The 16,479-nt window shown below is 34.8% G+C and overlaps 1 long non-coding RNA gene across 1 annotated transcript in view; it reads left to right on the top strand.

Annotated features, from left to right (window-relative positions):
- Positions 1–16,118, top strand: part of LOC123649113 — a 226,587-nt gene extending 210,469 nt beyond the window's left edge. The window contains exon 3 of the long non-coding RNA XR_006738873.1: positions 15,564–16,118. This is a non-coding gene — a long non-coding RNA (uncharacterized LOC123649113). The remainder of the gene's footprint in view (positions 1–15,563) is intronic.
- Positions 16,119–16,479: the final 361 nt, after the last annotated feature.

Here is a 16,479-nt window from a genome sequence, read left to right as displayed (position 1 = left end):
AAGCATTGATAGTCTAAAGACAATTTCTATATATCTACTGTGCTTCTAAATGTTCCTATAGGTATTATTGCAGGTAAGATGAGGTAAATCTCAAAGAAATAAGGTTTCATCTGAAGCAAAATAAGTGATATAAAATTTGATTATTTTATGTGTATCAAAACAACGCATGTACCCTATAAAGATACACAGCCATTGTGTACCCATAATAATTAAAATTTTTAAAAAATTAAAAATTTGATTATTTTATGAAGAAATAAGCTTTTCATAGTAAATAATATCAGTAAGAAGCTAAAAGGACCACATTGTGCCTATCCTTTTTTAAGACTTCTTCCAGTGAATACATTTTTCAAAATTATTTGCTTTATTCAGAAACCATATTTCCTTTATAACTTTGTAACCACCAAGGTTATCTTCAGTTTTCTCTGAATCACTGTTACCCCACCTAGCATTTAAATACTTTGCCAATTAATACATTAAAACCTACTTATTGTAGCATACAATGAACTATAATGGTTTTTATTATAATAAAATGTACCTGCTCCATCCCAAATATGTCATAATTCAACTTCTTCCTGAAGTAGTTATTCATTGACAAAATAGCATGTTTGAAAGGAAGCTTAGCCTTTAGACCTGTGCTAAAATCAAAAGAACACAACTATTTAACAAGGAAAGAATTAAAGATTTAACAGCAGTACTTTGTCTGGGGGGAATTCTGGTATTGCATGTGAAGAATATTCAGAGAGACAGCTATAAAAACACAACAAGTTGACTGAAGTTTGTAAATTAATTTAGCAATTGCTATGACAACGCTGCAGGCATAGAGCTAGCTAATAAAATGTGTCAATCATGTACCCTTTAAATAAAGGTTCAAGAGAGCAGTTATTGTAGACTTTAATGGTTCTGCAATATATAATCTTTTCTTCCAGACATGACCTTGTATAATAAATCTCACATTGTTTTCTGGGAAAGGAAAACTTATTACAACCACACAACTGTCATATTTTTAGTACTTTACTTTCTCTTTTACCTTTATGTTTGATGTTTTCTGGATTTTTAAATTAATATATTAATAAAATCATTAGGGTTTTATAGAGAGATGGAAGTACACGCATTTAGATAGACAATATGAAAAAAGTCTTAAACTTTCCACAAACTGTATTAAAAATGATTTTCTCTGTATATAGACAAGAAACAGAAATGCACTTAGGAATATGAATAACCATAAATTAACAAATGGATCAAATTTCTCAGCATATTGATTTATCATTTTAACAAAACAAATATAAATATTTGCTTTGTTTCCACTTCAATAAAATCTAGAAAATTGAAAATTAAGTTATGACCTGATCTTTTCTTTCAATCTAAATTAAGCTTTCTTATTTCTTATGATAAATATTATAATTACAACACAGAAGATAAGATAAATGTGGCTGCCACCTGCAAATCATTATGTTTTAAAATAGAGTCCTATCAGGATAAAAATAACATCTTGAGAATAGTTTTAAATATACCAGTTACTCAAACACACATATACAGAGATGTATTCACAAATAAATACCTATGTACATATGTAGGAAACACAGAGCTAAGGAATAATCTCGGATAGTTTTTATTAGTAAAGTAACAAACTTAAGGAGATTCTTTTTTTTAATACCAGAAGATAATATCATATATTTTAGAAACAGTTTAATTTTTGAGTACGAAGCTCAGAATTTTAGGGTTTGAAGAGACTTTAAAAGCCATTTGAAATATGTATATTGTGGACCAAGAAGAGGCAAAAAACCAGAATGCAAAGCAGTAAGACAAGGTGGTTATTGGAGTCTTAGGAATTCAGGAGACACATATTTTGCTAAAAGCCAAATTGTATTCTGATGAGAGGAAGGGGAGAAGGATTTTGTAAAGGAATGGTGAAGGTGATTACGCAGTTGTGAAAGAATTATCATTGGTGGAGGTGGTTGGCTTAGTATAGGAGTTGCTAGTTCATTGCTTATCACTGTTCAGGAGTTGCAATGCTGGCAAAATTCAACTGTTTTCCAGGATACTGTGGGCCTAGCAGTTTGGCTCAGCTAAAATGTTCAAGGTGAATTTCTGTTTTGCAAGTTTACAGGTCATGCAGGTAGTCCTCCTTAGAATAGCTTCCTGACTCTATTTGAGAACTGTGAACCACAGTGACACAATTTTGTATATCACATGCCACAGTAAATTGTGGAATAACTAAATGCAGCTAATTAACATAAACATTACCTTACATACTTATTATTTTTTAGTTATGAGAACACTTGAAATTTACTTATTTTCAAGTGTACAATATATTGTATTGTCACCACGTGTACAATACCTCTCCTGAACTTAATCCTCCAATTTAACCAAATACTTTTATCATTTGACTAACATCTCTCCAGCCCACTGCAGACCCTTTAGCCATTCCACAATGTATACATATTTCAAAACGACATTTTGAAATATATACGATTTTTATTTGTCAGTTAAAACAAAAATCTACACATGTGAGAGGCTTCAATGAGATAAGTTGTAATGTGATGTGCAGTTTCCTGATTACCTTGTGAAAGATGAAAGGATGTGTTGTTCTTCCTCTTTGTAAAGGAAGCATCTAAATCTGCAGTCCCCAATGCCTGGGCCGGGGACTGGTGCCTGTAGGAACTGGGCCACAAAGCAGGTGAGTGGCCAGCAGAAGCTTCATCTGTATTTACAGCTGCTTCCCATCGTTCGCATCACCGCCTGAGCTCTGCCTCCTGTCAGATCAGCAGCAGCGTCAGATTCTCACAGGAATGCGAACCCTACTGTAAACTGTGCATGCGAAGGATCTAGGTTGCACACTCCGTATGAGACTCTAATGCCTGATGATCTGAGGTGGAGCTGATGTGGTGATGCTAGTGCTGGGGAGCTACTGCAAATACAGATTATCAGTAGCAGAGAGGTTTGACTGCACAGAGACCAAAATAAATCAATTAGTTACAGACTCATACCAACACCCTATCAGTGAGTGGCAAGTGACAAATAAGCTGCATCTGGTGGCAGGCTTTATCGTGGCAATTGAGCATCTTACTTCAATTGTACAGATGTGTCTGGTGGCAGGCTCTAAGTCAGAATCCGACACTTATTTCAGTCCTGGCATGGCCCACCCATTATTTTATTTACCACTTCCACCTGCACCTCTTTCCTGCACTGCACATTTGTCTCAGTCTGTCTTGGTAAGTCCATAAGCTAACCCTATTAAAAATGAATAAAAAACAAACGTTGCCAGAGAGCTTCTTTGAACGAGGGAAAGACCCAATGATGAGAAAGCAGAAGACTCTAAGACTGCCAGCAAATGGAAAGCTACATTTAAAAGAAAACACTAGGATTCCTACTTAAATTACAGGTTCATGGTGACAGGTGATTCACAATGTCCACTCCCACTTTGTATCATATATGGCAACCGGCCATCCAAAGAAGCCCTGAAACCTTCAAAACTGCTTCGTCACATGGAGACCAAACATCCTCCATTAAAAGACAAGCTTTTGGAATTTTCAAAATTAAACAAAGATGAACACGAAGAACAGAAGCAATTATTGGAGGTCGCCACTTTGTCAAATGTGTCTGCACTGAGAGCATCCTTACTGGCTAACCACATTGCTCAAGCTAAGAAGCACTTTACTGTTGGTGAAGAGTTGATCCTGCCTCCTGCTAAGGACATTTGCCATAAACTTTTAGGAGAGGCTGCAGTTCAAACGATGGCATGTGTTACTTTTTCAGCTACCACCATAACTAGTCAAATTGATGAAATAGAAGAGGATACTGAGACACAATTGTTAGAATTAATGAGTCACCATGGTACACAATCCAAGTGGATGAGTCTACCTATGTTGACAACAAGGCAACAATGCTTGTTTTTGTGCAATATATTTTTCAGGAGGATATACATTAGGATATATTATTTGCACTTTTATTGCCAATAGCTGCAAAGGTATTCAAGTCTTTGAATGATTACATATCAGGAAAACTGAATTGGTCATATTGTGTCAGTATATGCATGAATGGAGGGGCTGCCATGACTAGAAGTCTTTCTGGTTTCACTACTTGGGTCAAGGGAGTTGCTTCTGGATGTGAGTCTACACACTGTGTCTAGCCAAAAATGCTGGCTAGCCAAAAATGACACCTGAACTAAATAGTATTTTGCAGGATTTGATTAAAATTATCAGCCACATTAAAGTACATGCCTTTAACTCATGGCTGTTCACACAGCTCTGTGAGGAGATGGACGCAGAGCACACACGTCTTCTTTCATACACAGAAGTGGGATGGCTTTCTACAGGTAGATCGCTGGCCAGAGTTTTTGCATTATGAGAGCAGCTCCAGAGATTTCTTTTAGAAAAACAGTCACCACTGGCAGCAGATTTCAGTGACACAGAGTGGATCACAGAGGTTGCTTATTGTGTGACATATTCAACCTGCTCAACAAATTCAATCTATCACCTTCAGGGGAGAACAACAACAGTGTTCAAGTCAGCAGATAAAGTGGCTGCATTCGAAGCCAAATTGAAATTATGGAGGTGACAAGTCAACATTGGGATTTTTGACATGTTTCAAAACATTACTAGAGATTTTGAAAGAGACTGAGCCAGGGCCTTCTTTCTCCCAGCTGGTGCATGATCACCTATCTCAGCTTTCAAAAGAGTTTGAGCATTACTTCCTAACCACAAAAGACCTCCAAACTAGGAAAGAATGGATCCGTGACCCATTTGTGAATAAGCCCAATGAATCGATTTTGTCTGTGCTAGAAGAGGATCAACTGCTTGAGAAACACAAATGACAGTGGCCTTAAAAATATGTTTGAGACAACTTCAAATCTCCATACACTGTGGATTAAAGGCAAGGTGGAATTACTTGAGATTGCCACAAAATCACTGAAAAGCCTGCTTCCATTTCCAACATCCTATCTTTGTGAAGCAGGGTTTCTGCAGTGACAGAAACCAAATGAGATTACAAAGGAGACTGGACATAAGCAATACACTTCAGGTGTCACTGTCTCCCATCACCCCCAGATGGGACAATCTAGTTTCAGGAAGACAAGTTCAGGGAGTTCTGTAATTATTTCATTATATACTATAATGCAATAATAATGGAAATAAAGTGGATAATAAATGTAATGCATTTAGGTCATCCCGAAACCATCCTCCCTGCCCTCACTGGTCCGTGGAAAAATTGTCTTCCATGAAACTGGTCCCTGGTGCCAAAAAGATTGGAGACCACTGGTCTAAATGAGTGGAGATGAAAATATAGAGTGACTAAAGGAGGCTGCATCAAGGAAAGGCACTTACATTGCATTCTCTCGTATTTATGTGAAGAAACATAAACTGCACATTTTAATCTTTTTTTAAAAAAGTATTTAACCCAAATGCATATGTGAGTTTCAATTTGAGTTGTTTCTATAATATTAATGTCAAAGATCAACCTGCTTTTCCTGTTTTACTGTATCTCAGGATCACATGTTCCATCTTTATACATCTTTGAATGTTGGGCAATTTTCCCTTCCTCCACATTCATTATAGCAATTAGATTATCTTCTGATCATAGCTGCTGTTGATCTCCTTATTGGGGACCTTCAACTGAAGTCATATAATATGTATCCTGAATTACAGAGCTAGAAAGCAAGACTACTCTCTGTCCTAGCCTGGATAACTACCGATATACCATTTTAGTAGCTGTGATTGAAAAGTGTAATGGACTCTCTGGCTTGATTGCAAAATACAGAAACATATACATGTGTGAGCATGTGTGTGTGAGTCTGTGTGTGTATGTTTTAACCTTTCTCCCCAAAAGTTTAGAAGCTGTGTCTGGTGACACATACATGTAATCCCAGTTACTCTGGAGGCTGAGGCAGAAGTACCCCTCAAGCCCAGGAGTTTGAAACCAGCCTGGGCAATATAGCAAAACCTCTGTTTCAAAAAATAAATAAATAAAGGAGTATATAAATTTTAATGAGCAGAGATAGGAGCTTCCATCACCTAATGTCCGGTGGCCCCAAAATTCTCATTGGTACTGCCTGCATGTATTATATGTCTCTGATTCATAGTTGTACATGTAATCATGTATATGTAAAAACCATCCACATAAAATATTATTCAACTTTAACAGAAAACATACACATTCCCCTTTTACTTTTCCATCTTTTATTTGCCTGGTGAGGTTCATTGTCCAATCAAGCCTTTACTGTGAATTCCTACCATACCAAAACAGGAGATGAAATGTAAACTCTGACATGTTTATTGCCTACTTTTTTTTCCCCCATAAAGAGCATTACAGTGCTGAAGTTGAATTCTTGTCTTCTAAAATCAGACTGTATGGGTTCAAATACTGGTTCTTAGCATCTTTTAACTTCACTGTGCCTCAGTTTCCTCAACTATATAAAAAAGTAGCAATATTAATACCTAACTCATGGAGTCATTGAGAGCACACTATGCTAATATATGAAAAAGGATACTCAAAATAATATCTGGCACATGGTAATCTCTTAGTAAATGTTAGGTTTTATCCTCCTTTAATTTATCTTATGTTGATATTTTTACTTTGTAGTTTTCAAAGCATTTGCTCAAATGCCATCACCTGTGATATAGGCAAACAGAAGTCATTTTCCTTACTTAAAATATGCTGAAATATTACCTCATGAGAGATGAAGGGATGTGTTCTATTTTCTCTTTGTAAAGGAAAAACCTAAGTCACTGGAGATGAAGGTAGAGCATGATTAGAGCAGGGAAAGGCATTTATATTTCATAAGCCCCCCCCATAAAAAAGAGAAGAAATAGAAAACCCCCCAAAACCTACTGATCAGAATAAAGAAAACATGTCTGATTCCAAGAAGAAATAACAGAATAAAGGAAATCTCCTAACGACCCACATCTACCAAGTTTGACAAAAGCTTACATTTTCAATATGTAAAGCTTAGACAACAAAATAGCATAATGGTGGGAGTAAAAGGAAAGGGCACTCTGAAGCCATAATGCCTGAATTATACAATGGCTATACTGGCTCCTTTTTAAGTATGTCACCTAATTATTTTTTCTATACTTTATCTGAAGGAAATAATATTCTAAGTTGGGCATTATTCTGTTTGAGAAGAGTGAGAATGGGGGATGGACATGCTTGAAGCTCTGACTCAGGTGGGGCAAAGGCAATATATGTAACCTAAACATTTGTACTCCCATAGTATGCTGAAATAAAAAAAAAAGGAAAATAATAAGATTTACATGAGAATTAAGTTAACATTTGTAAAATGCCTGGAACAGCAGATGAGCATAAGGTAAGTGCTAGTTATGTTTTTGTTAAATAAATAAAATAAAAAGGAGAACCTGGTTAAAAAAAAAAGTGTTGGGATTAGTTTTCAATTTGTCATTTGAGTCAAGGAATTTGGACTTCTAGACAATCGGGAATCTTCTGGATGAAAATTCTCAATAATTGGTTTGAATAAACAGAAATTGTGGAATGCATGAAACAATACAGAATCTCACACTTTCCTCCACAGATATTCTACTTCAAAAGAGTAATGGTCTGATTTAGGAATCTGCATATTTGCAAATACCAAAATAGTTCTGATCCAGGAAGTAGACCAATGATGTTTTGAGAAAACCTGTTATGAGATTGTGTGAACCAAATTACATAGCTCAAGTGATTATTTTTATCTCTATCGACTCCCCCCCCTTTTTTTTTTTATAAAAACAGGTTTATTTTTCCAACAAGGAAGAAGAAAATTGGAACATTCTGACTGCTACAAAAACATCTCTCCCTTCTTTACCTTAATGTGATCAAGTAGTTTTGGGCTCTGTGGATTTTTGCCAGCTGTGTTTAGCAGAGGGTAAATTTGACCATGAATAAAAAGAGAAATATTTAGGAGGGTGGAATCCCTCTTCCACTCACAGTGAGAAATATAACAGTGACCTCTTCCAAGTTAAAGCTGAAGTGAAAAGTGGCTTTATGGCTTCACAACTGATAAAAAGCAAAAGGAAGTACAACTGAATATGCTGCTCCAGAGAATGGAAGCCCCTAATCATGAGCAGCAGACTCCTCCAAGCTAGGCTGAGCCCAAACAGCCAGCATTTCTCTGAAAAAAGAATTGCTGAGTCTGAACAGAAAAAATTCTGCTTATATTACTCTAGCACCTCCAGATAACCAAATTTCTTTTTCAATATCATAGGAAATATATTTGCTTTTTGATCAACGCTTTTGGAATTTTCTAAAACATAGGACAAATTTTTGTGACATAAAGGTATTTTAAGAGTTTTTGTTTTATTATAAAATGTATAAAATATTAAATTTTTAACTGTGCATTAGTTACTGAAAATTTATGTCTCCAAAATATATTCACTTCCTCTGTATGCTGACTCTGGAATTAAGTACTTTTCCTGATTGAATTCTCATAGATTTGTTGTTGCAAGACTTCTGCTAAGTGAAATGTGTTCATTTGTCTTTGCATCAGGAAATTATAATTTCTCACAATAGCCAGTCTCCTGGGGACTTGCGCTGTGATCTAATGAGTTTATAGTCAAAACAGTTTATCACATGCTAGTTATCAATTCCCTGTGTGTTTGTGCATAAACCATAATTCTTTGTAAACAAGGTCTTTCTTCTTCCCCATTCCAAAGCCTGGAATGGAGAAACACTTAGTATACATTTTGTTCCAGATATTCACATTTTCTCTCTCCCTCTCTTTCTCTCTCTCTCCTGTCTTTCACTCCTGTTCTTCAGAACCATTGTTTGAAACACACTATAACACTATCGCCTAGTGCCACATACTGATGTAGAGACGGGACTTTAATGTACAAGTTCATTTTCCATAGTCACTTCCTTCCCAGGTTAGTTAGGTAAACCATTAGCTTAGCTTCCTGGGACGCTAGCCCTTCCCTATGTCAAATCTCTGTCCCTACAGAGATATTATAGTGCCAAAACCCAAACTGGTTCCTGTTAATTTCTGCCTGTCAAAATTCTACCTATCCTTTAATACCGCTTGATACTATTACCCTTTAACAAACACTTTGATCTTGAGCCACTTGTGTTCTTTCTCACTTTATAACAATGCAGCAACTACTGCCATTTATCATTATCACTGAAAATACATAATCATATTTACTTTTGTTCATTTTTCTGTATTAAAATTTTTCCTATAATTGGAATTTTTATCATTACTTTTTGTCCTCAGTTTTGTCTATGAACATATAAAAGCAGTAAGTACCTATTTATTGAAATCCATCCTATTAATATTTATATTTATATATCATGTTATTATTTTATGTATGGTAACTTCAGCTGTGCCCTCTAAAAGCAAAAGATATTCTTATGTTTGAAAATAAACTATAAATACAGTTTATACACATACATATCTTACAGAAATATAAGATAAATAATCACATGAAAGTTAAACTAAAAAGTATATACTATATTACTAAGAATAGATATCCAATCATCCTGGACCTTAATTAAAAAATTTAATAGCACTTTTGTGAAGAAATTAAAAAGATCGCTCAGATTATAGTAGATTATCTTATGATTTCACAGTTATATACTTTCTAATATTAATGGTGACATATGAATTTTGGAAAATTTGATGTATGAAATTTGGAAAATATTTCCAATGTAGTTTCCAAATGTAGTACATTAATAATGGTGTTTGTGTAAGAATTAGTATTGAGCCACATACATGGTGTACAACCTTGGGCAAGTTACCTAACCTCCTGTGCCTAAATGTCTTCCTTGGTAAAAGGAGGATAAATTAGCATCTGGATCATAAAGATATTTTGAGTGTTAAAAATTGTAATTCATATAAAACACTTAAAACAATATACTTTGAGCCTGATAAATGTTAACTTATAACACTATTATATACGTCATTGGCCTAGATACAAACAGGCATGTCCCAATTGTCCTAAAAGAGAGGTATTAGTTATTTAATAAACGTTTAAATGCTCGTTGTTTCTCTCACTCATTTATTCAATAAATATTTCTTGAGCAGCTGGTGTGTGCCTGGTGGTGTCATAGGTACACAGTTGACAAGCAAATCCCCTGCCACTGTGCAGCTTACATTCTAGAGACGGGGAAGAGATAAATGTCCCTCTTAATAAGTGAAAGTCCTAATATTAGGTAGAGAAACACTATGAACGCAGTGATAAAAAATGACCACCAATATCCTTTAGACTGGAGGTCAAGAAATGTCACTGTGATTAGTATTTGAAAAATGAGGAGATAGTCATTAGGAGATTTATAATCGGAATTGTCCAGGGAGAGGAAACATCAACAAATGCAAAGACCACTAAAAAGAAAATTTGGTGTCCCTGAGGATCAGAGAAAGGCCCGTGAACTGTAGTTGAGGTAGGAAGGTGGCTGGGAGAGAGAGGCAGGGGTGCCTTCTCTCTACTGTCTATGAGGCTGTGGGAAGAAGTTTAGATTTTATTTTGTGGCAGCAGAATGCCACTGGAGGGTTTTTAAGAAAGAAAATAACATAATCTGATTTGTGTGGTGAAATTTCACACTAGCTGCCGTGTGGAGAATGGATTATTGGAGTGGAAATGAGAAAGCAAGGACAAGTGTTAAGCAGTGGTTCCAGTTATCCAGATGTGAGTGGATGGTGCCATGGTTAGAGAGTCAGAGATATATCTGGGAACATTGATTCACTTAGAAATGTTGCTCCATAAGAAAATCTCATCCTTAGTAATTTAATTAGTGCATTATGCTAATTAATGAATTATAACATGATCCTGTTGCACAGAATCAGAAGTTATAAAGATTACCAGGGCTTGAGACAGCATTTGACAAATGGTATTAAAGTATCAGACTATAGCTCTATGACACCAAGTCAAATATCTAAGATTTGAAAGGCATAATATACAGTATTTCCTATTTTCCTCATTCTTTTTTTATTTTCTCATTCAAAAAGCTTTATTTTCACTGCTTTATTTACACATGAGTGGCAGCAGTAACAACTTTGAAAGTTCAACAGCCAGAGGAGGAATGGGAAAGTAGAACTTTCAGAAAATAAAGTGAAATGTTTGAAAACTCATAAACAGTGAGAAGGTTGTAGGAAAAGAAAATAACCACTTCTTCTCACAGGAACAGCAGTTTGGTTACTGATGTTTAAAAGTCTCCAAATGATGTGCCTTAAAATCTTCTTGGTTATATTGATTTGGATATAATATTGACAACAACTGATATTATTGTAAATAAGTACAAAACATTCACTTACCTGTATTTACCTAGGGGATAAAAAGAAAAAACAACCAGAATTGATGGTTCTGGTTGTTTCCATAGACATTCATCAAACATTCAGGTTGTTTCTGCAGACATTCAATGAGCATTCATTAAATATCAGCACTAGACGATACCCTGAAGAATTTTACAGTCTTTTGAGGGAACCCAAGGATATAAACTGATTATTTGAATAGAATATGGAAAGTGTTGAAGTAGAGGAAAGCACAAAGAGTACCCCCGCAGCACAGCAATGAGCTGATTGTTTCAACTTCCCCATTTGGAAATGGTGCCATAGTAGACACAGTGCCTAAGGTGAATCTGGAAAAAGTGACCATAGGTTTGGCAGTGAGAGAAATAGACAAGGGCATTCTTGGCAAAGGGTTAGCATGAGTAAAAGAGGGATGGCCTGAAAAATGTGATGTGTGAAAGGAAATGACAAATAATTGCACATTATAAGAGCATGGTTGAGAGCTGTAAGATTTGATGCTGGAGAATATCCAAGGAAAAACCTATAAGCATTGATTTATTTCTATCCATAAGAAGGATTTTCTGAAGAGTTATAAGCAGGCAATGCCTTTAATGTCTACCTGTAGAGAAAATGGAAATAAGAAAAACAGACTATCGGTCAGCAGGGCTTTCACAAAGTTTAACATTAATCACACCTATATCTATATGAAAAATTTGGAATATAGGTACTTAGTAATAAAAACTAAAATATATGTGTATGTATATATGGACTTATGTATACATATATGTATATTTGTATACATATAAGTACATATATATGTATACACACGTGTATATACATGTACATAAATGCATATATGCACCATCATTTATTAAGATTGTAAATAAGTGCTAAGCCATGTCCAGATACTTTGCATGTATTATTTATGTCTTAACATACACTGTAGCTGTTCCTTTTTTTAATACTAATTGGTAGCTGTCAAAAATATGACTTGGATATGTGTAAACTATCTTTAGTTAAGTGTAGCTAGCTATAAAATTGTAGCTAGATGAGAATTCCTGCTCTTTTTATGCCCACTGCTTCTAAATCTAGCATTTGAGCCTTTATGCATTATCAATCTACCAAACATACAGTAGAAAATACTTGTAATATTTGTTTGCTAGAGCTGTTGTAACAAAGTCCCACAAGGGTGGCTTTGTTAAAGAAAAATCTCACTCACTGGACAAGTTAAACAGGAAAGGAAGACTTTCTTCAGAACTATTGTAATAGGGAAGAGAGATTAAATTCAAATCTGTTAAAACAAAAGGAGGGAGAAATTTTAGGCACTGGGGTGAGCCAGCGGAAAAGTACTGGAGGACATTAGAGGGCAGGTTGGTCAAGATGATCAGGTCAGCTGTGTTGCTAATTGGCGCTTACTGAAATTAGCCTCCTACTCACCCACAGAGATGGGGGAGGGGAGACAGGAGATAGGGATTCTATGGTGTTTACATTTCAAAAGGATGGCTTTGAAGTCCCTAAGAAAGAATTCTTGAGTTATAAAACAAACAAAAGGATGGGAGAAGATTTACTTCTAAAAAAAGCAGAGACAAAATTTGAAGTTGCAAGTTTTCTAAAGTGAATCCTCTAAGAAAAGGGAGTTCAAGGGTGTATTGTCAGGAAGAAAGTTGTCTACAGTTTAGTCAAACTGAGAAGAAGATTAAGGCCCTCTTGGTCACCTTAAACAGTAGAAATTTATTGTCTCAGTTATGGGGGTTGGAAGTTCAAGATCAGTATGTAAGAAGGGTTGGTTCCTTCTGAAGAATGTGAAGGAGAATCTGTTCCATTTCCTTTTCTTAGCATCTAGCGTTTTGCTGGCAATCTTTGACAGTCCTTGGTTTCTGCTACATCACGCCACTCTCTCCTTTAATCTTCACATGGTGTTCTCCCCATGTTCATGTCTGTGTCCAAACATCCTCCAGACATATTGGACTGGGGGCCTACCCCATTCCAATCTGACCTCAATTTTACTAATTGCATGTATCTACAACAACCTTATTTTTAAGAAAGGTCACTTTCTCAGTTACTGGGTGTAAGGGCTTCAGTACCTGATTTTTTTTTTTTTTTTTTTGCGTTTTTTTTCTTTTTGATAGACTTTATTTTTTAGAATAGTTTTAAGTTCACAGAAAAAGTAAGCAGATGTACAGAGATTTCCCAATTGCTCCCTGACCTTATACAGGTATTACCTTTCCAATTATCAATATCCCACACCAGAATGGTACATTCGTTACATTGATGAACCTACATTGACATATCATTATCACCCAGAATCTGTAGTTTACATTAAGGTTCACACTTGGTGTTGAACATTCTAGGTGTTTGGATAAATGTATAATATTTATGCTCCATTATAATATCATACAAATAGTTTAACTTCCTTAAAAATCCTGTGTTTCTCTGATTCATCCCTCCTTTCCCCCTAATCCCTGGCAACCACTGATCTTTTTACTGTCTGCATAGCTTCTCCTTTTCTAGAAATGTGTTTAGCTTCTTTTACTTAGTGGCATGCATTTAGTGTTCCTTCATGTCATTTCATAGCAAGATAGCTTATTTATTTTTATTGTTGAGTAATACTTCATTATCTGGATGTACCACGGTTTATCCATTCGCCTACTAAAGAACATCTTGGTTACTTCCACATTTTTACAATTATACATAAAGCTACTATAAACATTAGCGTGCCGGGTTTTTTTTTTTTTGGTGGCATAAATTTTCAACTCCTTTGGGTAAATACCAAGGAGTGTGATTGCTGGATCCTATGATAAGAGTATATTTACTCATGTAAGAAACCACCAAACTGTCTTCTAAAGTTGTGTAGGGGTAAGGGGAAACTAGCCCTTCCCCCAAAAGTTCACTGAAATATCAGTTCACAATTAAAGCAGATTAATAAGAGAAAGGTTTAATTACCAATACCATCTGTATGAGGAGAATCACATAGTGATTACCTAATATTCCAATGAAGTACAAATATTTTTATACCTGTCTTTTGGAGGGGATGAGGAATGCTGGGTACAGGTAATTCTGTTTAGGGGTGACAAATGGTGCTATGAGGACAAATGAATGGGGGAGACAGATTTACTTGTAAATGATTCTCTTTTCAAATTAAATTCACCTGAGAGATAGATGTGTTTAAAATAATTTGGGCCTGGTCTGGTTGCATTCTTGATCTTTCCTGCAATATATGGAGATAACAGGAAGATCTTTTGATCAGGTCAGTCTGGTTTATGCAGATAAAGGGAAAGCCCCTCCCAATGCTTTTTGATCTGGAATGGCCTTTAATTCAAAATATTCTTTATACCAAGGAGTCATATTTTTGGAATAACATTTCCTGTGCTCCTTCAGTGGCTGTATCATTTTGTATTCCTACCAGCAATAACTGAGAGTTCTTGTTGCTCCACATGCTCGCCAGCATGGGGTGGTGTCAGTGTTCTGGATTTGGACCCTTCTAATATGTGTGCAGTAGTATCTCATTGTTGTTTTAAGTTTCACTTCCCTGATGATATATGTTGTGGTAGATCTTTCTATATATATATATATTTTTTTTTTACCATCTCTGTATCTTATTTGGTGAAGTGCCTGTTACAGTCTTTGGCCTATGTTATCTTCTAATCATATGAATTTTGGTGAAGACACAATTCAACCCATTATATTTGGTATTTACTGATGAGTTAAATGGCACATTTAATAGAAATGGGTCCCTGCATATTGATACTAATGTTTAAGTGGATCCCTACTGCAATGTAAGACTATGAATCATTTGGTTTCACTTGTAATAAAATTTAGTATTTATTATAACTAGTGTTTTAAATTGTATCTATGATATGTTAATAACTTACTTTATTTTCCAGGGACTATGAATAAAAATTCAGTATTAGCCATTATAGTAAACTTTTCTCTAGTTATGTCTAAAAATAGAGACTGATTAGTTTTTCTCTGCTATATATTTATTATTTGCATATTGAAGATATTATTAGATGTCTTAAACACTGAAATAACTAGATCATCAAAGGATATTGGCTTATGCAATTAAATCCTAATTAGTGCATATGATGAACATTTCTAATTAAAACTGTAAAGTCAAGAAGTAACAAAAGCAATATATGTAATTTCCCTAATTATATAATTTCTTAGGTTAATCTTAATATTAATCAGAAAAGAGGTGCCAATGTTATCTCAGTGTAAATAATTGTATCTCTGTGTAAATTGTGTTATTTTTTTATTTTGAGTTCATACAGGTTTTATGAATGTAAGGTATGAGTTTTTCTATTATCTTTAACTAAAATAAAAACCTGTTGCTGTTTTATTTTTCTTCTATGTCTCTAAGGCAAACTCAAGTTCAACAGTAAATGAGAGGAGAATAAAGAGGTGATGGAGCAATGGGAGGCAGAACAGGAGGATATAATTGATTGTGTCAACAACAAAAGCAAATTTGAAGAGGAAGATAAGAGCACAGTAAAGTGGTTAAAGATGTTTCAGGACAATGCAGGAGGTAAAAACTGTTTTATGGAGGGTCAAACTTAGTGGGAAGAAAGGATGTTTTTGATAACAAAGAAAACAGTTTTCTCAAGTTTCTAAGAAATAAGAGAGAAAAGTAAATATCGATTTTGGAAGCAATTTGTGGTACAAGGGTGATTGAATATGTTTTAAAATAAAAAGCAGTGATACAGTGATCATTTTTGCATAAAATAATATGGTTGTACATAAGTAAAGTTCTCTATAAATGATTTAATTTAAAATAAATGAAATGAGACTTATAGTCTTGACCAAAAATAAATTGATATTGAATGGTAAAGGAGATTAATCCTAGATCTTTGCAAACCGTAAATAGAAAGTAAATGAAAGAATCTTTTAGAATGAAGAAATGCTGAGGCCAAAAAGAAGCCAGTGGGTTTTATTTGCTATTATATTGAAATATAAAGTGTTTGTTTCAAAGTTCGTGCAAGTCTTTTGCTAAAAAGAAATTAAAATGTAGGTAAAATAAAATCTAAACAGCTGATTCATGGCCATAGAGTAACATTTAACTTTCTTAGGTTGTTTCTTTTTTAGTAATACGGTTTTCTTTATAACCAAATTAGGCCTACATAGAATTACCCAAATTATTACTATTTGATAATATTTAAAACATTTCATTCTTTTATTGTTTTATACTACATTAGAATCCTTGCTTTTTCTCTAAAGTGTCTTGATCTTTCTAAATTTGGTAAAAGTATTTTAGGAAAATAAAATAACTTTCAGTCATT

This window comes from Lemur catta, chromosome 13 (assembly GCF_020740605.2).
Source record: "Lemur catta isolate mLemCat1 chromosome 13, mLemCat1.pri, whole genome shotgun sequence".
NCBI lineage: Eukaryota > Metazoa > Chordata > Mammalia > Primates > Lemuridae > Lemur > Lemur catta.
Note: the sequence above shows the minus strand (reverse complement) of the source record. Positions and strands in the feature narration are given on the sequence as shown.